The sequence below is a fragment of the Nannospalax galili genome, unplaced genomic scaffold, assembly GCF_000622305.1.
Source record: "Nannospalax galili isolate Female #2095 unplaced genomic scaffold, S.galili_v1.0 scaffold192, whole genome shotgun sequence".
In the NCBI taxonomy this organism is placed as follows: domain Eukaryota; kingdom Metazoa; phylum Chordata; class Mammalia; order Rodentia; family Spalacidae; genus Nannospalax; species Nannospalax galili.
Window position 1 is genome coordinate 2,901,196 of NW_008331810.1, and position 12,818 is coordinate 2,914,013.

A 12,818-nucleotide genomic window follows, 5' to 3' on the forward strand; every position below is an offset into this window, starting at 1 on the left:
AGGGGGGGAGGACTGGGTATCTGAGTGTCCATGTGTAAGTGATGTTGAATAATTCTTGAGTCTGTAGTCATTGGAATGGTCATAAAAGTATCACAGGTATGAGAATATTTTACCACATTTTATTGAGTAAGGAAATCAAGATACAGAGAATTTAACATGGCACTTTTGAAAACAAACCCTATTTCTCTCTGTTTCTTCTTCCTCTCCTCTCTCTCTCTCTCTCTCTCTCTTTCTCTCTCTCACACACACACAAAGAGAGACTGAGACAGAAAGAGAGATATCTTGTAAGGGTTAAAAATGTTGCACACCAAATGTAAATTACTTTGTTTTATTTATTTTTATTTTATGTGTGATTGCCTGTTACGTGAACCTTGCTTGCGGTACTGATGGAGGCCTGAAGAAGGCGTTACATCTCCTGGATCTGGAGTTACAGAGGGTTATGAGCTGTCACCTGGGCCCTCTGCAAAAGCATCGAGTGCTCTTAACTACAGAGCCATCTCTCCAGCTCCAAAATACATTTATTTGTTAGCCAACTGGGCTGAAATAGAGAGAGGAGAGAGACAGAGGAAAGAAAAACAACTAAGTGGAGAAAGAAAAGGGTTAACTGAGAGAGAGCAAGCCAAACCACACCATTCACCTCTGCACAGTCTGAATGTTTGTTAAAATGAAAACAGCCATGGTTGTGTTGCAAGGCTTGCTATAGCAGTTTCTGTCTATTAACTTGACTTTTGTGATCCTTTATTTTCTTAATAAAAATGTCTAAAATTAATACTGGGTGTGGTGGCCCTCCTGAAGCAGATGCAGGCAGATCTCTGTGAAATGGAGGCAGCCTGGTCAACATAGTAAGTTCCAGGCGGGCTGGGACTAGGGAAACCTTGTCCAAAAAATGTCTAAAATTAAATTAAAATGTAACGAAAAACAAAATTAAGCAGATGATGAAATGTGGCCTGGTTTGTGTGCCGTAACAGAAGGGTGCAGTCTGAGTATACACGCAGACTGAGAGGCAGATGTTCCCGCCTCCTTTCTGACTCTGCTGGTCCTCCATGGAAATACTGCACCTTTGCGGGAGGGGGTGAATGTACTTCCTTCCACCCTGCAGGTCTACAGCCCCCATCTTCCATGCTCTGTGTCACCCCCACTTCCTGTCCTCCACACCCTCCTGAGAATCCTAACAGCCTAGTAGACTCAAGTTACCCTCAGCCTCCCATGGTATCAAACATGCTGGATGAGAGCCTGCTTGCTAAAGTCCCTAGATGTAGTAGTGTCCCCCTCTCGGCAGGGCTTCTCCAGCAGGACAGACAGTAAGACAAATATATACTAAGATAGGATATGTTTAGACATAAACAGGCTGTGCATGAACGAAGGGTAGAGTTGTTGTGGGGTACTGCCTTCCGTGACTTGGGAGCCGTAGGTCTCACCTTCTGTCACCGAGGGCCAGAGCCCCAGGAGACTCAGTTCAGTGGACAGAGGGGCAGGAGCGCTCTCCAAGCTGTAGCCACAGGACAGAAGCAGGATTTAATTTTCCTGTTTCTTTTTGTTTTCTTTCACACCCTGAGCAGCTTAGCAGGGCCCATCACAGCAAGTACATCACATTGAGGAAGGCCAACTGTTTTACCTAACTGCTAATGTCTAAAAACACCTTCATAGACAGCTAAAAAGAGTGTTCACTAGCTATCTGGGTACCCCATGGCCTAGGCCACTCCACAGGAGGAAACACATCTGGTGCTGTAAATCTGGCCAAGAACCCATATTTGGGGAGCTCACAGGCCCCGGGAAGAGCCCGCTATTATTATTCTGTCGAATGGACATTGTATCACACTGCCCTCTAAATTCATATCTCTATACTCATAACTAGTAGAGCTCTCAGACCTCATCAGAGAAGTTCCTTTGTACAATTAATACAGAAACTCACAACTGGTAAAAGTGCAGATAAGTGTCAGCAGAGTGCTTGGCTACAAATGGGACGTCCCTATCACACACCCCCACTAAGGCTCAGGGGCCACTGAGGAAAAGTGGAGAGAAAGATCGTAAGAGTTGAGTCTGAGAGGATCAGAGAGAATGTCTTCTGAACATGACAAGACCACGGCACTCGTGAGCTCACAGCAGCTGTGGCTCCTGCACAAGGTCAAGCCCGTCACCATTCTGGCACAGACTGGGGACAGAAGGTCTCATGAGCCTCCACCCCTAACTGAGGAGCTATTGACAGTTGATGATACTGGGTGGAGGAAGAGTCAGTTTCCTTTGAGGATGTGGCCCCTGGTAGGTCACTCAGGTTTCAGTGGATGGCCCCGCACGCAGGAGAACATGAGCAGCACAAATTGGACTCAGTAGGCTATTTAAAAAAATAATAATAAGGGGCTTGAGAGATGGATCAGCAGTTAAGAGCACTGGCTGCTCTTGCAGAGGACCTGGCATGAATCCCAGCACCCACATGGTGGCTAACAACCATCTGTAACTCCAGTCTCAGGGGATCCGACACCCTCTTCATAACACAGATGCACTTGCATACATGCAGGCAATACACTCATACACATAAAATAATAAAAAATATTTTAAAATAATAAAAGGACAAAATGTTTTGGTGAGGTGGAGGTGGATCTACAAGGATTTAGGGAGAGGAGAATGGGGGAGTATGATCAAAATGCATTTATGACTATCTCAAGGAATTATAAGATACATTTTAAAGCCCATCATCTGTGAACTAAGCTTTCTCTACGTAGCCTACTGGGGACAATTTGAGATTTAAGACGTAGCGGTAACAGAGATTTCTCCAGGGAGAGGACTGCAATATTGAAAACTAATTTGATTGTCAGCACTACCAGCAGCCTTTGCTGCCTAAAGCAACAGACCCACATCATCTTGCTGCAGATTCTCTTGCAGCAAGCAAACTATCTCAGCATCACCTGTAACTAGGACATCTACTCAGTCGGTAACACTAGCTGTTGAGCCCCGCTCCTGCAGGCGCATGAGCCTGAGGCTGAACATCAGTGAACAGACTAAACAACGACTGTTTCCCTCATGAAATGTGCAGTCAAAATTATGTTCATTGAGGGTCAGCAAAGTGGCTCAGCAGGTAGAGGTGCTTGCTGCCAAGCCTGAAGACGTCAGTTCAATCCCCGGGGCCTACATGGTGGAAGGAAAGAACCAACTCCCACAGGTTGTCCTTTTGGCCGTCCCACATGTGTTAAGGTGTGCTCACATAAATACATGTGCATACACACACACACACACACACACACACACACACACACACACTAAATAACTAAAAGTTTTAAAAAGAGATTATTGCATACAATTCAGTACTATCCAGCTTATCAGCCACCAGCCTCTCCTGGCTTCAAATTTAAAGATGAGCTAATCGGAAGAACAGAGTCGAGCTGGGAGCAGTGCACGCTCCTCTAACACTGGCACTCGGGAGGCTGAGGCAGGAGCATCACGGGTGTGAAGCTGTCCTTGGCTACATAGCAAAATAGTCTGGAATAAAAATAATATATTTCTTCAGTTGTGCTATCCTGTGTCACCTGCCTGTCACCACGCACAGCTAGTGGCCTGCACATCACATGGTGCAGCTATACAATGGTTCCATTTCTGAAAACAGTCACTTGAGATGGTTTCAATGCAGACCCCAGCACAGTCCCAAAAGTCACAATACTGAATGTGGAATCCAAATCTCTAGAATCCCTCATCCCCCAAATCATAATCCTGAAAATCCAGAATCCCAAATGTTAAATTCATTTAAGTACAAATAAGAATTATTTGAAGCCCCCCAAGCCCCCAAATAAGAATTATCATGAAAAATCACAAAGAAGTGTGTTCTAGCTTCATTCTGCTGCTGTGACAAACACCCTAACCGAAAATCAGCTTAAAGGAGGAAGAGTTTATTTGGCTTACAGTTCCAGCCACTGTCCGTCACTGCAGGGAGGTTAAAGCCAAAATCCAAACCAGACCCTCACATCACATCACATCCATAGTCAAGAGCAGAGATAAATAAATTCATAGGTACCATCTGCCTGCTGTTGGCATTGGTCTAGCGTTCTCCTGTCTCACAGAGCACAGAGCCCTCTGCCTAGAGAAGAGTGCCACCCACACTGGGCTGGCTCATCTACATCCATTTATTTAATTATGACAACCCCCCACAGACATGCCCACAGACCAACCTGATCAAGGAAATTCCTCAACTGAGGCTTTCTTCTCTAGCTTTTGACAAGTTGACATTTAAAACTAACCATCACAGAAGTTGTGTAAGAAGAGGGAAAACCTGAATTTTAGGGATAAGATTGGTCCTGTCTTCAGCAAGGACAAAAACTAGAGTTTGAAACTGTGTCACGTGTCTGTGTTGGCATGTCCTTTGGTGAATGACATTCCTTCCCAGGAATTAAAATCTCATTCACCTGAACAAGCTAAGGAAGTTATTAACTGATTCAAAAAGTAACTATAAGCACAGTGAGGTGAGGAAGCATCTCTTTGGTCACCAGCGCTGTCCCTATAACATCCGAGGTCTGTACACAACTTATGAGCTAGTTCTTCAAAGCAATACGGGGCGTGACACAGAACACAGGCCTTTGAATATGAGATGCTCATGCCAATACACAACCAATCACAGACGATTTTCAAAAAGAACAGTTCCACCTAGAACTATATCCCCTGAGGAGAGCTGTGTCTTAAAGGGGTAGGGAGCATGGGAGGGATATCCACCCCAACTCAAGGTTTCAAACTCCTGTCAATGATTGTGAAATCTGTCCAGCTCTTGGGGGCTACCCCCGCCGTCATTGCCAAAACTGATCCCCATCATGTATTTTTACACATACAGGGACCTCCTGAACTTCCTTTCAGTCTCTCCCTCTCTCTCCTTTTCAATTTCTTTGCTATGTTAAGAGCTGGCACTAGTTTTACATTCTCTTTCTTTTTAATTATGTATCTGTGCACATCTGTGGGGGGTACATGTGCATGAGTGCAGTTGCCCAGAGAGGTCAGCGAAGGGCATGGCATCTCCTGGTGCTGGAGTTATGGTGGCTGTGAACTGTTCTATAGGGTGCTGGGAACTGAACCTACGAGTAGTACTTGCTCTAAACCCCTGAACCGTCTCCCGGTCCGAGGTTTACAATTTTTCATGCTGCTTATTTAATCTTCACATCCAATCCTGGAAGTTTATGTGTGTGAAGACTTTTGGGGTATCCTCATCTGTTTCTGACATTTCTCTGACAACTTGACCTGTAGAAAACATGTCATCGAGCTGTCCTCTGAGCACAAGTCTCTGCATATCTACCATAAAGCAGAACCTTCCACAGTAAACAGAGATGCTGTTCTCTGTACACTTGCCTCCATGGAAGATGAAATTGTTCAAAATCTTGCATTTTGGTGGTTATGTCAGAAGAGTGATACCTCAACTTGTGATCTGTCTTGTCAAAAAGACCAAAGCTGTCTGTCACAGTATTTCAAGTGAGCTTAGTCATATATTCGGGCACACAAAGACTCCAACCATAGTCACATGTATGTACACATTTTGCTTTCTTTCAACATCCTTTTAAATTTCTTTTGATTTATTGATTTTTGTTTTATGTGTATGAGTGTTTTGTCTGCGTGGATGTAAGTGCCACAGATGCTTGCAGTGCCTGTGCAGGTCAGAAGAGGGCATTTAATCTTCTGGAACTGGAGTTACGAATGATTGTTAGCTGCCATGTGGGTGCTGGGAACCAAACCTGGGTCCTCTGCAAGAGCGGTCAGTGCTCTTAACCACTGAGCCATCTGTCCACCCATGTACATATTTTTCTTTTTGACCTATTTATTTACAAATACAGTCATTTGATCCTAAGTGTTAAACCCACATGACTTGAGTCTGAGTTCTCAGGCTTGTGAAAATACACATCATTTCTTGTTTTAACAGGTGAAAAGGCCTGTTATGGGTTCTGATGTGGTTTTCTATGCTTTGTGAATGTTTGAAATTGTAAATACATGTCTTTTAAGAGTTCTTATTTTTTTCCAGGAATTTATTTTCAGGATTTTGACCTCTCAGGATTTTAGACTTCAGGAATTTTGATCTCTAAGAATTAGTTTTTGGAATGCTGCCTTTTGGGGTTATGGCCCAAATCCATCCTGGAAACTTCCAAAACCTAAAGCCAGAGATGCTTTCATGAACTGTCTAAGCCTCAGTTCCTCACGCGGAGCTGACACAAAAGAAAGATAGGAGCCCCATTGCTGGCGGCGTTGGCAGGGAGGGGGACAGTAGTTGTAGATGCCACCATTGCCTCAGAGAAGGTAAAGGGGAGTTGAGTATCAGACAGAAATGGACGCAGCGTCTGCCTCACCACTGTTTTAGTTTTCTGATTGTTGGTGACTTCTTGTGGAATGCTCTTGCTAAAAAACTGAAGCAATTAATGGTTGAATGCGGTCGGATTTCTCCACAAAGTTCTCAGCCTGGTAAAGAGAACTCCTTTACATCAGTCTAATGAAGCATTCTAACAATTCATATGACTCTTTTCAAGAGGAACCTGAAGATTATATTAAAGTACAGAGCCAAAGACTCGTTTCAGAAGGATGAGAGGGAACTATTCGGAAATCTATGGGTATAGAGAAGAGGTTGATTCCAGACCTAGGTACAGAAGGTTCGATCAAAGACTCTCATCTGGAACCATCCAGACCCGCCCAAGATCACACACTATTTCACAAACAGTAGAAGACCGGTTATCTCAGTGGTTACCTGCCCATGACAGTAAGACTAGTCTAGACTCTATTAGCTAATGTCAATTTACCAGGGACTGCTTCTCAGAAAAACCCATCCCCCCAAACCATAGTCAGCAAGAATCAACTGTGGCTTATGTAGTGTAGACTCTGGAGTTCACAAGTACCTCTGCTCAGGACTGTGTACCACAGACCCTCAAGCCAGTCATAAACAGACGCGTCAGAGGAGGGCAGAGAAAAAGCACAGGAAGAGCAACCCAGGTGTGGGAGGAAAAGACGTTCTGAGGAAATGGGTTCCGACAAACACGGGAGCATCCAAAGAAAGAAGACGCAGGTAGAAACTGTACAGGTCAGTACAGAAAAGCTTAAGAATCGGAAATAGAACAAAAATCCAGGTGTATCCTCGAAGAAAGAGGACGGTGAGCGCAGGAAAGAGATAAGGGAAGGAGGCAAAGAAAGGACAGAGGAGGAACGGCCCTGGGACCAGCCTGTCCTTGGGTTTTGAAGCTCTTTGGTTGGCTGTCCTGGGACTAAGTTGAAATGATAGTTAAGGAGCTTGATTTTATGTGATCATGTTGACATCACTTTTCCTGTGTGAATAGATATTTTAACCGCTAACAAAGTGTCTTAATTTGTTTCTCCACTGCTGTGACAAAACACTCTGACCAATACCAACTTGGGGAGGAAAGGGTTTATTTGTCTTACATCTCCCGGGTCACAGTTCATCAGGGAGCCCAAGGTAGGAACTCAGGGCAGGAACCTGGAGGCAGGGGCTGGAGCACAGGCCATGGAGGAATGCTGCTTACTGGTTTGCTCCCCTGGCACCTGCTCAGCCTGCTTTCTTATGCAACACAGACCCACCTGCCCAGGGGTGGCACCACCCACAGTGGGCTGGGCCTCCCACATCACTCATCAAGAAGATGCCCCTCAGACATGGCCACAGGCCAGTCCAATAGAGGCAATTCCCCGATTGAGGCTCCCTCAACCCAGGTGTGTCAAGTTGACACTAAAGTTGTCCAGCACACAAAGTAAACATGGAGAAGTGTGCTTACTTTCCAACAACAGCAACAAAAAAAATCTTTCATTAACTACATCATTTCCAAACAAAAAGATACCATTCAAGTCCATTAGAAAGAGCTGGGGGTGATTTTCTTGAGGGGAAAGAGAGAGGAGATGAGGGTGCTGTTTGTGCAGCGGAGCTCATAGCTACGTGGTCTTCAAGTTAAGTATGCGGCTAAGTCTGAGACCATATTTTTAACTATTTTAGAATAAGGGCTGGAGAGATGGCTCAGCAGTTAAGAGCACTGGCTGCTCTTGTAGAGGACCAGGTTTAATTCCCATCACCCACATGGCAACTCACAAAAATCTTTACTCCAGGTCCAGGGGACCTGATGCTCTCTTCTGGCCTCCACAGGTATTGCACACACAGGTGTCCTTATATTCAAGCAAAACACTTATATATAAAACAAATAAAATAAAAATTCAAAACACACTTAGAATATGAATAAAATTAAGCCACCCTATACAGAGAGACACTTCTGATATGAGGACAGAAGGAGCAACATGGGCTCTCTCACCACTGGAACAACTATCACTCATGGGAAATGTTTGAAAACAAATCTCTGAGAATTGTCCTGCAGGCATGCAGCAGATGGAGAAGTATTATCTCAAGAAAACCCACTACATCTCTGCAAGAAGAGCAAAATTTTCAGCATCCTGCACCATCCTTGGCCTAATAAAGATGGAAACAACGTCTGCCAAGGGACACAGATAACAGACAGAAATTCAGGTTCAAGGAAGAAAGAGTCAAGCTGGAGAGAAGGCTCAGTGGCTAAGAGTACTGGCTGCTCTGGTAGAGAACCTGGGTTTGAGTCCCAGCACCCACATGGCAGCTAACAACCATCCCTAACTCCAGTTTCAGGTCATCCCACACCCTCTGGGATCTGCAGGCACTGCATACATGTAGTTCACTTACATACAAGCAGGCAGAACACTCAGACACCTAAAATTTTTAAAAAGAAATAATAAATGAATCCCAGTTAAGGGAATCATAGACCCACTGTAAACATCATATAGTTATATATTTCTTCTCCTAGCTGATTTAGATGTAATTGTATGAAATAACAGATTTGTAAATCTATTGTTGAGCCTATAAACCCACAAAGGCAGCAATGGGGACAGAATAGTGTTAAAGATGGAACTCAAATAAGTTGGCAACTAAAATCCAAAGTAAGAAATTAAAATGACCAGCAATATTAAATAAGAAGTTGAAAGTAACAACTTTATGATGAACTTTATAATTATGCCCAAAACAGGTGGAGAAATGGAGTTATGTTGAGGCATCATTCATGTATCTCACTTGAATTGAATCAGTCTAAATATAAGGCAGGTTCTCATAAAATAGGTAGATGTAGGTCATGAATCCTGGTGGATTACCAAAAAGAAAACTTGGGAAAATAGAGAGAGAAAGAAATCATTAGAGGGGCTGTAGAGCTGGCTCAGTGGTTGAGAACACTTTTTGATCTTGCAGAGGACTCGAGTTCAGTCCCCAACACCTACATCAAGCAGCTCACAACTGCCTGTACCATCTCCATGGAATCTGACACCCTCTTCTGGCCTCCAAGGGCACCAGCACATAAGTGCACAGATGTACACTCACAGACACATATATGCACATAATTTTTTAAAAAACACAAAATCATAAAAGAAATCTATATACTACGTTAGAAAATATTCACAATGCAAAAGATGATGAGGAACAGAGAAGCCGTGGCATGTAGAAAACCAAAGGTAACATGACAGAAAACCCCAGCCACATTAACAGCAGCATTAAATGTGCATGGATTTAAGCATCTCACCAAAGGGAAGGATTGCCATGCTGAACAAAATAAAGGTGAGATCTAGCCTCACAAAATCGTCAGAAGATGCACCTTAAATTCAAAGCAAAATATGAGGATGCGGGGCTGGAGTGACAGCTCAGCGGTTAAGAGCACTGGCTGCTTTTGCAGAGGACCCAGGTTTGATTCCCAGCACCCACGTGGCTGCTAACAACCATCCATAACTCCAGTTCCAGGGGAATCCAACACCCTCTTCTGACCTCTGAGGGCACTGCACTACACAGGTGCACCTACATATATGCAGACAATTAAATAAATAAATAAATAAAGCCTGGCACAAAAATAAATAAATAAATAAATAAATAAATGAAAGTATAAAAAGATCACAGACAATTAGAGAACTGGGTTAGATGAGTACATAACAATTGTAATATGTTTAAAACAAATCATATTTCTAGAGACAAAATTTTATCATTATAAAATCATTTTAAAGAACATTTAACAATTATAAATTCATACACTTATAAAAACTGGAAAAAGAGAGATGAGGTAAGAATTGAGAGAATAAACAGAGTAGATGCAGAAAACAGCTGAGCATCTCACTTCAACAGCCTCCCAAAGATAGAGAGGAGGTCGCATCATCATTGGCTAGATCCAGTAGCACACGCTACCCAGCCTAAGCAGGAGCCACATTCTTGATGAGTGCGCGGAATGGTACTCAGGTAGACTGTGCCCTGGATCACAGAACTAGTCAACTGAATTTAGAATGATTGAAGTCATACAAAGAATGTTCTCCCACCATATTGTAAAACAAAGTAGCAGTCGACACACAGAGACAATTAGGCAGCTCAAAAAAATCCAGAATCAAATAGCATGTTCGTAAATAACAAATGAGCCAAAAAGAAATCAAAAGGGGAATTAGAATATATTTTGATATGCATGAAAACAAAGACCCAATATCAAAGTACAGACAATTTTAATTACACTGTGTTTAGAGGAACTTTATGGTTGAAAGTGCCCATGTTTAAAAATAAGAAAAAATTGGGGCTCAGCAGTGGGCTGAGGCACTGGCTGAGGATCCAGATTCGATTCCCAGCACCCACATGGCAGCTAACAACTGTCCATAACTCCAGTTCCAGGGGATCCCATTCAATGCCTCCTGACCTCCACCAGCATTACACAACATGGACGCACCTACCTACATTCAGGTAATACACTCATAAAATAAAAATAATAAATGAAATATGAAAAAAATAAGAAAATCCCTCTTTCTGTTGCTGTGATAAACATCAAGACCAGAACCAACGTGGGGTGGAAAGAGTTAAATTTTCTTACACTTCCATTTGCAGTTTTTTACTGGAAAGTTTGGGGCAGGGACTCAAGGCAGGAACCCAGAGACAGGAAGTAAAGTAGAAGCCTAGCTGGCTTCAGGCTCAAGGTGAGCTACCTTTCCTGTGCAGCCCAGGCTCACCTGCTGAGGGGTGAAGGGCCCACAGCAGGCTGAGTCTTCCCACATCAACTAGCAATCAAGAAAATGCCCCATGGACGTGCCCACAGGCCAACCTGATGGAGGAAATTCCCCATCCGAGGATCCCTCTTTCTTGGTGTGCCAAGTTGACAACCAGGATCACCTATCACAGACCTCAAATCAATAACCTAAATGTCCCTGTTAAGACACAAGGGAAGAAAAAGAAATATAAACCCGCAAGCAGATAACGGGAAACAAGTAAAAACATGGCAAAAATTAATGAAATAAAGAGTAGGAAGAGCAGCAGAAAAGCATCAACATCAAAAGCTGATTACCTGAAAACACGACCAAATGGAAAATATTTATTTGGATTTATTAAAAAAGAATATTAAATTACAAAAATTCACTCTGTTAAGCCAGTATTTATTAGCCTGCTACTAAAAATATTTTAAGAGGACCTGGAAAGATGGCTCAGTGGTTAAAAGCACTGGCTGCTCTTGCAGAGGACCAGGGTTTGATTCCTAGCACCCAATGGCAGCTAACAGCTGTCTCTAACTCCAGTTTCAGGGGAATTTAATACCCTCTTCCCACCTCTGTGGACACTGGACAACACAAACGCACCTACCTATATACAGGCAATATACTCATACACATAAAAATAATAAATAAAATAAATAAATAAAAATGCTATAAGAAAAATACAGATCATTACCCTTTATTCATATAAATGCAAAAATTCTCACCTCCATGCTAGAAATCAAGTTCAGAAACACATAAGAGATTATATAACTTCACTAAATGGTGTTTGTCACAGGAACGCAACGTTGGTTTAACAGGTAAAAATCAGTTTATGTGGGCTGGGAAGACGGCTCAGTGGGTAAAGTGCTTGGGGAAGGAGTATAAGGGCTGGAGCTTGAATTACCAGAACTCAAACAGAAACCCAGTGGGTGTGATGACCCTCCTGTAATCCCAGTGCACGGGAGCCAAAGCTGGGCAGCCTCTGGAGCTGGTAGACCAAGCAGATCAGCTAAAGTGGCAAGCTGTGTTCAAGAAGAGAGCTGCTCAGGAATTTCAGGTGAGGTCAGTTAAAGGAAGACACTGGAATTCAAACTCAGGGCTCCACACACAATCACATACATGCCTACACACATGTGAACATGCACACACACATGCACATTCACCACACAAATACATATACAAAGTCTGTCATATATATAACATGCATGCACACACGTATGTGTTACATAATATGTGCCAACCAAACAAATTGCAATAAGCACTGGATTGTGAGAATTAACACGGTGAAAATATTTAACAAAAGTCAGCAAGATTTTTATGATAAACACACTCAGCTAGCTAGGAATAGAAACAAACGTTCTCAGTGTCGTAAGAGTAACCCACAGCCAGACATCACAATTATTTGTGAAGAATTCAGTGCTTTTCCCTCCGGCCCTACACTTTCTACTTTATGCTGTGTTCTAAGTTTTGTCTAGACCATTAGGAAAATTTGCCTCATAGTCTAGGCATTCAGACTGAAAAAGAAGTGGTAGAACGACTGCTCTTTAGAGCTCTAGAAAATTCCTGAGGAATTCACTATAGAACCAACCAAACTTATCAGAGCAAGGCTCCAGGGCATTAGATCAACACATAAAACGTATTCTTTTTCTTTTTTAAAAAAGATCATTTTTATTTATGTGTTTGTGTGTATATGTGCACATGCATGTGGGTGCCCATGGAGGCCAGAAGAGGCTGTCAGAGCCCCTGGAACTGGGGTTACAGTTGTGAGCCTGACATAGATATCAGGAGCCAAATGGAGCAGCATGTGATCCTAGCTG

General features: G+C 43.0%; 1 pseudogene; it reads left to right on the forward strand.

Moving 5' to 3' along the window:
- The first annotated feature begins 6,445 nt into the window (after positions 1–6,445).
- Positions 6,446–7,183, forward strand: LOC103728925 (annotated as a pseudogene).
- The last annotated feature ends 5,635 nt before the right edge of the window (positions 7,184–12,818 follow it).